General features: G+C 46.6%; 1 protein-coding gene across 1 annotated transcript in view; it reads right to left on the reverse strand.

The window, feature by feature from the left end:
• Window positions 1-6195, reverse strand: part of CDON (cell adhesion associated, oncogene regulated) — a 115135-nt gene extending 108940 nt beyond the window's left edge. The window contains exon 1 of the mRNA XM_083163543.1: window positions 6085-6195. The gene's annotated coding sequence lies outside the window, so the exon portion shown is untranslated. The remainder of the gene's footprint in view (window positions 1-6084) is intronic.
• Between the last annotated feature and the right edge of the window lie 9144 nt (window positions 6196-15339).

The following is a 15339-nucleotide window of genomic DNA, read 5'->3' on the forward strand; positions in this document are numbered from 1 at the left end:
TTTCTAAGCAATGTGGTAAGATTTAGTCAGATCGCTTAAAAAATAGGCAAAAAATACTATGTGTATAGGCTCCATATAAACAGAGCAGCCACAATATAACTCCCCCAAATCTGACTCTCTCTCTGCACATGTTACATCTGCCCCACCTGCAGTGCAGCATGGTTTGTCACAGTTTAAGAACAAATATTTCCTGCAATCAGGTCTGAATTAGACCCAAAGTTACTTGCTTCACACATGAATCAGGCCCATTACCATATAAATCCTGAGGCGGCCCAGTCCGGCAATGAGAGGTGGCAGCGGCGCCTGTACATAAGGGATAACGTCATATTAGTAACACGTTGCACCCACTCACTTCATTAGCTGCAGCTTGTACAGGACACTCCCAAACACTGATCAGTCTACGGATATACGAGGCTGCCGGACACTGGGGCTGCCCTGGGGATTAGGGAAATCTATTACAGGATCATATAGGATCATGTAGGATCTCCGCTGTGTCATAGGTGGTAGAAAATCCAACATTGTTTGAGGGGGGGGATTACTGGCAGTTACATATATTTAATCTGTGCTCCAGCCAATCAGCTCCGAGTCCTTACTGTCATATGCTCTGCTCCCAACTGCCATGTGTTCAGCTCCCAACTATCATCTATTCCACTCCCAACCGCCATGCATAATGCTCCCAACTATCATGTGTTCAGATCCCAACTATCATGTATTCTGCTCCCAACTGTCACATATACTGCTCACAACTGCCATGTGTTCAGCTCCCAACTATCATCTATTCCACTCCCAACTGCCATGCATAATGCTCCCAACTATCATGTGTTCAGCTCCCAACTATCATGTATTCTGCTCCCAACTGTCATGTGTTCATTTCCCAACTGGCTAGCCTTCACTCGCTGCCTTTCAGTCGGGCATCTGGTGCATGCGCACTGCGTACCGTCATTCGATAATCGTTTGGACTGTGAATTCACAGCCAGGTGAGCGGGTCTGAATGACCCCCAAAATCTTTCCAAGAATGCCCATGTATTTTTTAACAAACCCCCATTTGAATGCATATTATTTACAATATTAATTTATATAGCGTCTGTATACAATGCTGCACTTTGCAACTGTATTATATTCTCTAAATGACCCACTTAATTGTACATTGGAATACAAAAATACATTTCATATATATACAATTACACGCTGTGCAAAAGCCTTAATTGATAATCAATGATATATTGTAACTCCTGCAGTATTTTTACAAAAGGATTAGCTAAATCCTTCAATTATAAAGATAAACAAACACATACAAGAACTGCGCTGGGGAATAATCTTAATCTAATTAGTATTTGATATATGATATAAACCCCTGGCCAGTGATAGTCAACATTAGACAATAATGTAATCAAATAACAAACATGTTGACAGACAAAACCATCAGTAGTAATTATTAGTTTGATCGGCAGGTGCAATGCTTGTATAATTCTTGTATAATGCTTGTATAATGCCTGGAGGGAGATGTTAATGGTCCTTTATCCCTTTCTTTTTTAGAAAAATTGTATATTCCGATTTGGTGGAAACGGGCAATGTTAGTAATAGACAGTTTGTGAAAAAAAAACTAATGAGTTTAATGAGTTAAAAATACAAAATAAACATGAAATATAAAAATGAATAAAAAGAATGGGAACCAGTCTCTTAGTTGTCTGGCCAGACAGATAGATTTCCCCATCGGGACCTTGTTAGGATGGTGTTCTCCGCATATAGAATTTTGATCTAGTTTTGTCTGTCAACATGTTTGTTATTTGATTGATTTATTGGATTGGGGAGTATTTAAGGCGCTACGGAAAAATGATAATAATATGTGCATATATGACAATGTATAACAATGTGCTTGCCTGTGAAAAAAAGGGGGTTAAAAAGGGTTTAAAATGTATACAGCTCTTTTTCTAAAAAAAACTTTATTTAAAATTTAAAAAAAGCTTTTTTAAATTTTAAATAAAGTTTTTTTAGAATAAAAAGGTAGTCCAAGCAAGGGCTCAGTATCCTTGACAAAGAGTGCCAAACTTGAAACGCGTTGGTCGAACACTGCTGGGAGCGTGGAACGAAGAAACCGGAAACACGCTACCCGAACTTCCGGTCACCACGATCGGACGGAGAAGCCGGGAGACGGAGACGCAACAACATCGAGAGTGACAGCCCTGCACAAGATCCCCGCAAGACACAGGAGAGGTATTGTAGGGACAGTGTAGGTCTGTTTCACCCAAGCGTGATCCCCGGAGCCTCCGCTATTACAAAACGCAAAAATACCAAACAGTACTCAAAAAAGAGCTGTATACATTTTAAACCCTTTTAACCCCCTTTTTTTCACACGCAAGCACATTGTTATACATTGTCATATATACACATATTATTATCATTTTTCCTTAAATACTCCCCAATCCAACCTTGTACTATATTAAGGCAGCCGAAAGACAACGCTAGTGCAGAAACATACACCCAATCCATTGATTAATTTATTGTCTATTGTTGTTTTTTAAATATCACTGGCCAGTGGTTTATATTATATAATACATACTAATTAGATTATATATATATATATATATATATATATATACATATATATTTCTCTATGTGGAACTGGAATGGCCAATCTTCATTCCAGACATTGTATCGTTGTTCTATCCTGACGGTGCGTTCCGGCTGCACCCTTCTGCCTATCAGCCCCGCCAGGCCTTCATGATGAACAGGCCCCGGTGCCATTTATCAGGACGCTGTAATTCACTCCACACGGACCTGCACACTATGGGGCTTTATAGAACGTCTAATCTGCTTTAATACTTGGCCGGAATTATCTTGACATTTCTCGACGTTGCCTTAAATCTGAATCGTAGCAGCTCATACACCCAATTTGTCTGAATTCCTTGGCAAACGCTGAGCTCACTGGCTTATATCATATGCGTTATCAGCAATGGCTGTGCTGTAACATTCATCTCTTCCTCCTAAATCGCCATCACTGGAGTCCACGTAGGGGGAATAGGGGACAAACAGACCTGCAGTCTTCATATCCTTCCACAGCAGACTTATATTACAGCATGAAACCAGATACAACCACATGGGCAACATTAACATCTTACTGGAGAGAGGATTCCACATGTCTATCCAAAATCCAGTTTAGACTTAAACAAGGGGAGAAAGTGAAAACTTCCTTTACACAGACGGAACCTACAAATGGCACATTAATACCAGCATAAATTATATTTCTTCAACACCCAAGTAGCAGATGCAGGAGGCGCAGTGACGCGTTTCGCCATATTACATCCCTGCTCCCCTGCTGTGACTGAGGAATGAGGAGGGAGGCAGAAACGTGGCCTGCTATACAGGAGTACTCCTAATATGTACTGGGAGAATAAGCAGGTGTGCTGATCATACACCGGAGGCACAGTGATGCGTTTCACCTGATTACGGCCCTGCTCCCCTGCTGTGACTGAGGAATGAGGAGGGAGGCAGAAACGTGGCCTGCTATACAGGAGTACTCCTAACATGTACTGGGAGAATACGCAGGTGTGCTGATCATACACTGGAGGCGCAGTGACGCGTTTCACCTGATTACGGCCCTGCTCCCCTGCTGTGACTGAGGAATGAGGAGGGAGGCAGAAACGTGGCCTGCTATACAGGAGTACTCCTAATATGTACTGGGAGAATACGCAGGTGTGCTGATCATACACTGGAGGCGCGGTGACGCGTTTCACCTGATTACGGCCCTGCTCCCCTGCTGTGACTGAGGAATGAGGAGGGAGGCAGAAACGTGGCCTGCTATACAGGAGTACTCCGACTATGTACTGGGAGAATAAGCAGATGTGCTGATCATACACTGGAGGCACGGTGACGCGTTTCACCTGATTACGTCCCTGCTCCCCTGCTGTGACTGAGGAATGAGGAGGGAGGCAGAAACGTGGCCTGCTATACAGGAGTACTCCTAATATGTACTGGGAGAATATGCAGGTGTGCTGATCATACACTGGAGGCGCGGTGACGCGTTTCACCTGATTACGTCCCTGCTCCCCTGCTGTGACTGAGGAATGAGGAGGGAGGCAGAAACGTGGCCTGCTATACAGGAGTACTCCTAATATGTACTGGGAGAATACGCAGGTGTGCTGATCATACACTGGAGGCGCAGTGACGCGTTTCGCCTGATTACCGCCCTGCTCCCCTGCTGTGACTGAGGAATGAGGAGGGAGGCAGAAACGTGGCCTGCTATACAGGAGTACTCCGACTATGTACTGGGAGAATAAGCAGATGTGCTGATCATACACTGGAGGCACGGTGACGCGTTTCACCTGATTACGTCCCTGCTCCCCTGCTGTGACTGAGGAATGAGGAGGGAGGCAGAAACGTGGCCTGCTATACAGGAGTACTCCTAATATGTACTGGGAGAATATGCAGGTGTGCTGATCATACACTGGAGGCGCGGTGACGCGTTTCACCTGATTACGTCCCTGCTCCCCTGCTGTGACTGAGGAATGAGGAGGGAGGCAGAAACGTGGCCTGCTATACAGGAGTACTCCTAATATGTCCTGGGAGAATACGCAGGTGTGCTGATCATACACTGGAGGCGCGGTGACGCGTTTCGCCTGATTACCGCCCTGCTCCCCTGCTGTGACTGAGGAATGAGGAGGGAGGCAGAAACGTGGCCTGCTATACAGGAGTACTCCTAATATGTCCTGGGAGAATACGCAGGTGTGCTGATCATACACTGGAGGCGCGGTGACGCGTTTCGCCTGATTACCGCCCTGCTCCCCTGCTGTGACTGAGGAATGAGGAGGGAGGCAGAAACGTGGCCTGCTATACAGGAGTACTCCTAATATGTCCTGGGAGGATACGCAGGTGTGCTGATCATACACTGGAGAAAAGAACAGAAAAAACACCTTTCCCATACTACAGACACCAAGGACAAATCCAATCTAAGGTACCTATATTCCACGGAAGACATCTCCCCATGGAATCCCCAATTGGGGTAGAACTGGTGAGAAATCACTGTATCGCCCCCATCTCCACCTCGAGCACTAAAGGGTTTATTTTACCAGCCACGTCTGCTGGTCCACGACCGGTGTCACCGGTCCCAGCTGCGCATTACAGCTGTTTGCGCACACGGTTGGCGTGTGCTTTGTGTTACTATTGCGGTGAGCACAGAATCTGTGTGTTTTCTATCCGCCCAGCGCTGCTCCCAGACTCACATCTGGCATTGTGTACACTGCATCTTCCTGATACAATGTCAATTTACTTTACAACTGTTAAAAGAAACAAATAAAGCAATTTTGTGGTTAACAACTTGGGGCATAAATCCAAAGGCTCTCCGTACACATACACTACGGCCTGCACATACGGCGGATTAGGGCTGTGTGGCCTCCATTAACGCTTACTGAGCCGGGTAACCTGGCTAGCCGCAGATGAGAAGCACAACTACATGGACGTGGCCTGAGCACCGTATGCAATGTTCCGAACGTTTACATGAGGATCAGAATTATCTCTGCAATGTATTCTCTAATTGCCAGATGAATGGGTACCAGACCTTCCTGTATAATCCGTCCTCGTTTCCAGACCAACCTGTCACATCGCCCCACAGGTTAACGGATACCTGCTAAAGTACTCAGTAAATGCACCACTGAAAGCGCATAGAAGTAACTGTAGCAAAACACTATACTGTACAGTACGACGCACACACACACACTCCTATTATATATATATTAGCTGCACCACATCACAGCAAAGATGAGAATGGCTACATGTATGTAGAATATATATATATATATATATATATATATATATATATATATATATCTCAATCAATCATTAAACTGTCAGCACAAATAGCTTAAGGCCAGTTAAACAGGTTTCGATTATTTTGGCAGCCAAAATCCACCGCGACCACTTTCTGACAAACCCTCAGGTCTTTGCTGTAATAATATTAAAGCTGGAAGTTTGTGGGAAACTTTGGGAAGAAGTTTGTAAAAGTTTCCCCTTCCCAGCAGGCCACGCACAGTGGCACCAACTCCACTGTGAGGACACGGATGTGTTCAGCTACCGGCCACTGGCACTTACCTCCTCGCCGCTCTGCGATGTCTGGTGTCAGCGTTCCGTCCGCCTAATGCTGCTCTCAGGCTGCAGACACTTTACTCATCCCTTCCCCGGAGTTAAGCCCCTCCACCGTGGCTTTCTGCCCACTGACTCTTGCTCAGCAGCCAAGAACACTTTCTCTGAAGGGGGAACGAGAGCCAGGATTGCTTTGAAACGAAGAGACAGAGGAAAAGAGCGGAAGGGATGGTTTTCGTCTTCGTTTGTTCTGCTGGAAAAAAAGAGAGAGAGAGAGAGAGTGAAGAACGATTGCAGGAGGAATCGCATTCTCTTTTTTATTTTGGAAATTGACAACACATGCCTGCTTTATGTCCTAGAGGCCTAGTAAACAGGCCATCCTTCCAGAGCCCATCGCCATGGTAACAAACATGCAGGAAATATCCCAGATAAGTAAAATAGTGGTAAAAACATGTGTTTCGGGTGGAGAGCCCCCCGCCCCCCTATTCCATATCCACCATTGATTTTCTTCCCTAGCAAACGTTCATTTTATTTCCGGTACCTTCGTATTCAGCGTGTCAGCGGTGCATCATGGCCGACTGAGGGGACAGCAGTACATGGTATACAGTATGTCGGCACTGAGGGGACAGCAGAACGTGGTATACAGTATGTCGGCACTGAGGGGACAGCAGAACATGGTATACAGTATGTCGGCACTGAGGGGACAGCAGAACGTGGTATACAGTATGTCGGCACTGAGGGGACAGCAGAACGTGGTATACAGTATGTCGGCACTGAGGGGACAGCAGAACATGGTATACAGTATGTCGGCACTGAGAGGACAGCAGAACATGGTATACAGTATGTCGGTACTGAGGGGACAGCAGAACATGGTATACAGTATGTCGGCACTGAGGGGACAGCAGAACATGGTATACAGTATATCGGCACTGAGGGGACAGCAGTACATGGTATACAGTATGTCGGCACTGAGGGGACAGCAGTACATGGTATACAGTATGTCGGCACTGAGGGGACAGCAGTACATGGTATACAGTATGTCAGCACTGAGGGGACAGCAGAACATGGTATACAGTATGTCGGCACTGAGGGGACAGCAGAACATGGTATACAGTATGTCGGCACTGAGGGGACAGCAGAACGTGGTATACAGTATGTCGGCACTGAGGGGACAGCAGAACATGGTATACAGTATATCGGCACTGAGGGGACAGCAGAACGTGGTATACAGTATGTCGGCACTGAGGGGACAGCAGAACATGGTATACAGTATGTTGGCACTGAGGGGACAGCAGTACATGGTATACAGTATGTTGGCACTGAGGGGACAGCACAACATGGTATCCAGTATGTCGGCACTGAGGGGACAGCAGAACATGGTATACAGTATGTCGGCACTGAGGGGACAGCAGTACATGGTATACAGTATGTTGGCACTGAGGGGACAGCACAACATGGTATACAGTATGTCGGCACTGAGGGGACAGCAGAACGTGGTATACAGTATGTCGGCACTGAGGGGACAGCAGAACATGGTATACAGTATGTCGGCACTGAGGGGACAGCAGAACATGGTATACAGTATGTTGGCACTGAGGGGACAGCACAACATGGTATCCAGTATGTCGGCACTGAGGGGACAGCAGAACATGGTATACAGTATGTCGGCACTGAGGGGACAGCAGTACATGGTATACAGTATGTTGGCACTGAGGGGACAGCACAACATGGTATACAGTATGTCGGCACTGAGGGGACAGCAGAACGTGGTATACAGTATGTCGGCACTGAGGGGACAGCAGAACATGGTATACAGTATGTCGGCACTGAGGGGACAGCAGAACATGGTATACAGTATGTCGGCACTGAGGGGACAGCAGAACATGGTATACAGTATGTTGGCACTGAGGGGACAGCACAACATGGTATACAGTATGTCGGCACTGAGGGGACAGCAGAACATGGTATACAGTATGTCGGCACTGAAGGGACAGCAGAACGTGGAATACAGTATGTCTGCGGTGCATCGACTTTGCAGCCCCGCAAATTATCATATGACCACGCATGCGCAGTATATTGTGTGTACGCACGGGGTACTGTGTGCATGCGTGGTCATGTGATCATCGACAGAGCTGCAAATTCACAGCCCTGCGATATGGACCCGGCCAAGGGGAGGAAGGAACGGTAACATGAGCAGCAGCTTCCATCTCCCCACGGCCATCGCAGCGCCGACTAATAGTGCGCTCACACTTAGATTACGTTTCAATTTGATGCCTAATAGATACGCACTATTCCACCTGCTCTGATGTTTTTTCTGCTCATTTTCGATTACCACAATTTTCTATTCGATTTTGTATTGGATGTGCATTAGATCCACACCGGCTTCAGGCAGGAGATGGACATTGAATCGAAGGCTGCAGTGAACACATTAGATTTGTACTGTCAGTCACTAGCCTTCACATACTAAGTACTACCGCCGGTTCCTTCACTCACACAGTCAGACACAGCCTCGCCTGCAGCACTGTCACATGGTGGTTTCCACTTCCCTCACACCTCCAGGCCTGGTAACTGTAAAGGAGGTGGGGTTGGTATATTACTGTCACAAACCTTCACATACTCAGTTCTACCACCAGTTCCTTCACTCACACCTCCAGGCCTGGTAACATGGTCACACAGTCAGACACGGCCACGCCTGCAGCACTGTCACATGGTGGTTTCCACTTCCCTCACACCTCCAGGCCTAGTAACTGTAACATGGTGACACAGTCAGACACAGCGTCCCCTGCAGCACTGTCACATGGTGGTTTCCACTTCACTCACACCACCAGGCCTGGTAACTGTAACATGATCACACAGTCAGACACGGCCTCGCCTGCAGCACTGTCACATGGTGGTTTCCACTTCCCTCACACCTCCAGGCCTGGTAACTGTAAAGGAGGTGGGGTTGGTATATTACTGTCACAAACCTTCACATACTCAGTTCTACCACCAGTTCCTTCACTCACACCTCCAGGGCTGGTAACATGGTCACACAGTCAGACACGGCCACGCCTGCAGCACTGTCACATGGTGGTTTCCACTTCCCTCACACCTCCAGGCCTGGTAACTGTAACATGGTCACACAGTCAGACACAGCTTCCCCTGCAGCACTGTCACATGGTGGTTTCCACTTCACTCACACCACCAGGACTGGTAACTGTAACATGGTCACACAGTCAGACACGGCCTCGCCTGCAGCACTGTCACATGGTGGTTTCCACTTCACTCACACCTCCAGGCCTGGTAACATGGTCACACAATCACACAATCAGACACGACCTCCCCTGCAGCACTGTCACATGGTGGTTTCCACTTCCCTCACACCTCCAGGCCTGGTAACATGGTCACACAATCAGACACAGCCTCCCCTGCAGCATTGTCACATGGTGGTTTCCACTTCACTCACACCTCCAGGCCTGGTAACTGTAAAGTAGGTGGGGTTGGTATATTGCTGTCACAAGCCTTCACATACTCAGTTCTACCACCAGTTCCTTCCCTTACACCTCCAGGCCTGGTAACATGGTCACACAATCAGACACAGCCTCGCCTGCAGCACTGTCACATGGTGGTTTCCACTTCCCTCACACCTCCAGGCCTGGTAACTGTAAAGGAGGTGGGGTTGGTATATTACTGTCACAAACCTTCACATACTCAGTTCTACCACCAGTTCCTTCACTCACACCTCCAGGGCTGGTAACATGGTCACACAGTCAGACACGGCCACGCCTGCAGCACTGTCACATGGTGGTTTCCACTTCCCTCACACCTCCAGGCCTGGTAACTGTAACATGGTCACACAGTCAGACACAGCTTCCCCTGCAGCACTGTCACATGGTGGTTTCCACTTCACTCACACCACCAGGACTGGTAACTGTAACATGGTCACACAGTCAGACACGGCCTCGCCTGCAGCACTGTCACATGGTGGTTTCCACTTCACTCACACCTCCAGGCCTGGTAACATGGTCACACAATCAGACACGACCTCCCCTGCAGCACTGTCACATGGTGGTTTCCACTTCCCTCACACCTCCAGGCCTGGTAACATGGTCACACAATCAGACACAGCCTCCCCTGCAGCATTGTCACATGGTGGTTTCCACTTCACTCACACCTTCAGGCCTGGTAACTGTAAAGTAGGTGGGGTTGGTATATTGCTGTCACAAGCCTTCACATACTCAGTTCTACCACCAGTTCCTTCCCTTACACCTCCAGGCCTGGTAACATGGTCACACAATCAGACACAGCCTCCCCTACAGCACTGTCACATGGTGGTTTCCACTTCACTCACACCCCCAGGCCTGGTAACTGTAAAGGAGGTGGGGTTGGTATATTACTGTCACAAGCCTTTACATACTCAGTTCTCCCACCAGTCCCTTCACTCACATTTACATAATTTGAAGTACACTCCATTAGGGTTTTTTCCCCTTTCTCTCTGCGTGTTGCTGCTATCTATCGCCCACCTGGGCTTCCCAAATCTAAATTTCTGGAAGATTTCTCTGCCTGGCTCCCCCAGTTCTTATCCTCTAACATCTCCACTATCATCCTGGGTGACTTCAATATCACTATTGACAGTCCAGCATCTTTGGATGCTTCCAAACTCCACTCTCTAACTTCCTCTCTCGGCCTCTCCCAATGGTCTAACGCCTCTACTCATGAGGAAGACCACTGCCTTGACCTTGTTTTCACCAGGCTGTGCTCAGTCTCTGATTTTATCAACACTTCCTTCCCTCTCTCTGATCACAATCTCATTACCCTCTCGCTCTCCTCCATTACCTCAAGCTCACTGACACTGAAATCATGCAAGCCTACTCTAACCCACAAAAATACTAATGCAATTAACTTTCCACCACTTTCCACCTTCCACCTCTCATTTCTACATTTACCTCTCCTGACTCTGTTTCCCACCTCTACCAGAGTTTTGAAACAGCCCTTGATGAAGTGGCTCCAGTTTCCCATTACACCCCACGTAGGCTTAGATGTCAACCGTGTCAGTCCAAAACAACAAGACAACTACGAAATCAGTCACGTAAAGTAGAACGCCAATGGCGTAAATCTCGTAGTATGATTGATTTCCTCACATATAAGACTAGCTACCACTCCTACTGCAATACTGTGGATGCTGCCAAACAAACATACTGCCAATCTCTCATCTCTTCTCATGCCACCAACCCTAAGTGACTTTTTAACACATTTAAGTCTCTTCTGTACCCCCCCCACCGGCTATCATCAGTGCAGAAGAACTTGCCTCCTACTATAAGGACAAGATTGATAACATCCGAGATGAAATGGTATGCTCTTCCACAACCTCTAATCCGCTTTCTTCCACACCTGAACCCTCTGGCACTTTCTCTTCATTTGAGCCCACAAATGAAAAGGAAGTATCCTCACTCTTCATATCCTCCTACTCTACTACCTCTCCTCTCGATCCTATACCTGCGCAAGTCATTAGAAATTTATCTCCTGTGCTTATTCCAACTTTAACTTTAGTATCTGCAATCTCTCTCTTGCTACTGGTACTTTTCCTCCTCTGCTCAAACATGTAGTAATTACTCCCATTCTGAACAAAAACACAATTCTGACCCTAACTCTCTCTCTATCTCTAAGCTCCCATGCCTCTCCAAGCTACTGGAGAGACTTGTCTACTCTCGCCTCACACACTTTCTTAACTTTCACACCCTATTAGACTCACTTCAGTCAGGCTTTCACTCTCAATACTCCACTGAGACAGCACTGACTAAAATTGTGAATGATCTGGTAACTGCTAAGTCTAAAGGCCATTACTCACTACTTATTCTTCTAGATCTTTCTGCTGCGTTTGACACTGGTGATCACACTCTTCTCTTACAAACACTAAATTCCCTAGGTCTTAATGATACAGCCCTTTCCTGGTTCTCATCTTACCTATCTGATCACTCTTTCAGTGTTCGCTTCTCTGACTCTACTTTCTCTTCACTACCTCTGTCAGTCGGAGTTCCGCAAGGTTCAGTCTTAGGTCCTTTGCTCTTCTCAATCTATACTTCCTCTCTTGGCAAACTAATCAGCTCTTTCGGATTTCAGTATCACTTATATGCGGATGACACTCAAATCTATCTATCAACCCCAGAGTTGTCACCAGTGGTTTTGGGCAGAGTCTTTGAATGTCTCTCTGCCATCTCATCTTGGATGTCTTTTCACAAACTTAAACTCAATATTTACAAAACGGAATTACTTATATTCCCACCAGCCAAGAACAGTTACCATCCTGACATCTCCATCACTGTTGACAACTTGACAATCTACCCTACCCCAACTCTAATCGCATGTAATCTGCAGACAGAGACCCTATACCCCTCCAAAAATGGGTACTTACAGCGCTAGTGGCGAAAGTGACGGATTATCTGAGTGCTGGTGCGCTATGTGCACTACACACTGGCAACAAGCATGTGAGCCCTGGCAAAGAGCATGTCACCCCTGGCGATGAGCATAAAACACCCGGAAATGAGCATGTAACCCCCTAGCTATGAGAATGTAGGTGAAAAAATAAACCTTTTTTTTGGGGGCAGAGGGGAACAAAGTATCTAGTAGCGCCACTGTGTAAGACCCCGAGTCAGATGTCCTTCTGTATATTGTCTGTTAAGGTGCCCATACACTAGTAAGATTTATCTTCAGATCTGGCTGGTTGGAATAAAAACATGGTTATGGATGAGTGACAGTTTGTCAGTTTTCCAGCATTTCCAAGCAAATGGTCAACTGTCATTTGCTCTCATCCAAAACCAGGTTTTTGTTCCAACCAGCCAGATCTGCAGATAAATCTGCGTGTGTATGGCCACCTTAACACAGCGAGAACAATACGATACGTCCGCCAACCTGCTTACGTGCTATAACTCTATAACTAGATGACCCCGTATTGCCTGGAACATGTGGTCGGGCAGACGTACCCGGAGCCAGAGTCATAGTAAGACAGCCATTAGCGCCTGATCAAAGGGCTGAGTCCGTGGAATCACAGATCGGAATATTTATTGACATCTGCTCATCAGTTCCAGGTGCTGCCGCGTAGTAACTCACATCTGTGCACCGATGTGTTCAGCCAGGCCTGGCAGCCAAACCTCATATTGGCACCGAGATAAAGACTTTACCTAGTCATTAAATGCAGAGATAAAAAGAGGTCGTTCTAACTTCTACCCTGATGTTCTGCCAACATGGTGCCGGGTGCTGAGCCGAGAGGTCACGTCGGCCGGGCGGGAGGCCTTCCATGTTCTGCCCAATCAAGCTCATCCGTCCCGTCCTCAGTTTAGCAGGGCGAGAAAGTATTTTCCTTGAAGCTGAAGAATATTAATCTGGCGCGTTATCCATCTCACCAATAACACTGGTCAAAAAGAAAAAAAACTTGAGTCTTCTATATTCTCTATCGAGTAATAACCAAAATCTTTGTTCATTTAAAAAAAAAAACTTTGCTTTTGATCCTTTTCCAATGAACACTGCAATCCTACATACGTTACATGCTCACTTGGACCAATGTAAAGATAACATGGGTGCTTATTCGGAAGAGCAAGGGGAACATCTTCATCAGGATGTGATGGACTTTGAACATCGTTACCAGGGGCAATACAATGAGATTATGAGGTGCGATTATATTTGGGCGCTAATATGAGAAAGTCCATATAATCACAGAAGAAATATGAAAACTATTAATTTCTAAACTTTTGTATATACATTCTGCTACAGAAGTTGTTTTAAGTTTGTTTTTCTAAATAAAAGATATTTTAAATTCAGAAGAAAAGTTTTGTTATTTTTTACATACAATGAAGGTATGAAAGCGGGGACATTTCTTAAAATCTGTATTTTCATTTTCATTCCGATAGCAAACTTTTCCAGATAATTGCTGTTTCCACAGAAGGGCAGAATTAAGTATCCCTTATAAGTTATAATGACCAATTAGGAAAGTAGGAAACGCACCAGTTTTTCAAAATTGGAGGCTATTACTCCCCCCCTCTACGTCTTTTTCAGATCTATGTATTAGAAGTCTGCGTTCTGCGTTCTTGCAGTGTATCGTAAAAATCCATTATTGCGGCAATTCCCCCCCCCCCCCCCCCCCCTAAATAATATCTCCTGCGACTGTTGAGCCATACCCACCTGCTAAGTGATACCCACTCGTAGCAAGCCCATGCTGCACTGCAGATGTAACATATTTTATAGAAAAAAGAGCTCTAATGATTTTTAATTAATTATAAAAATTGAGTGGTACCTGTAAGAAAAATGATGATTAAAAATAATGTTTACACCCATTTCGGGAATAAATAATGCTGCTTTCAGACCGCATCTCTGGCTTTGACCCTGTATTTGGAAACGTTTCCAAAAATGGGTCTGCCAGATAAAACCCCTTTCACACCGCAGCACTTAAACGGTATATTACCGTTTAAGTGCCGATTTTTTGACACTGGCAGACCCGTTTTTGGAAACTTTCCAAATACAGGGTCAAAGCCAGTGCAGCCTTCAGCCCTCCCCTCCGTGCAGCTCCCCCCCCTCGCGCGTGTCGACCGAGAGCGTGTCGACGCCCCCCGCGCATGTCGGCGCCCCCCGCGCATGTCGGCGCACCCCCCCGTGTCGACTTACCCCGTGCCGGTACCTCCGTTGTGGATCCCGGCACTGCAGCTCAGTATGCTCGGAAAGCACTTATGAAAAAAGTGTCTTCCAGAAAATGGCTGCCCCATAGGAAACCCTGTTTAAAAAAACTGTCTTTCGTATGGGGGCAGCCATTTTCTGAAAGACACTTTTTTCATAAGTGGTTTCCGAGCATACTGAGCTGCAGTGCCGGGAACCACAACGGAGATACCGGCACGGGGTAAGTCGACACGGGGGGGGGGGGGGGGGGGCGCCGACACGCGGGGGGCGTCGACACGCGTGCGGGGGGTGTCGACGCGTGCGTGGGGGGGTGCTCCAGTGCTGTGAATACTTAATGAGCGCTCATTAAGTATTCACTGTGCTGAATTTAGGACCCAGCTCATTGGCTGGGTCCTAAATACCGTTTCAGAACCGATTTTGAGCCTAAAATACCGGTTCTGAAACGGGTAGGACCCTGCATTTTAACTGGTTAGAAAAAACTTTTTGTTCTAACCGGTTAAGTGGTCCTGCACCTTTCAGACCGCACACATTACCGTTTTAAAACGGTAAAAAAAACGGCAATATACCGTTTTTAAAGTGCGGTCTGAAAGGGGCATTAGTGTTTTAAGAACAAATTTTTGT

The sequence above is a fragment of the Crinia signifera genome, chromosome 19 (genome assembly GCF_055691185.1).
Source record: "Crinia signifera chromosome 19, ASM5569118v1, whole genome shotgun sequence".
Classification (NCBI taxonomy): Eukaryota; Metazoa; Chordata; class Amphibia; order Anura; family Myobatrachidae; genus Crinia; species Crinia signifera.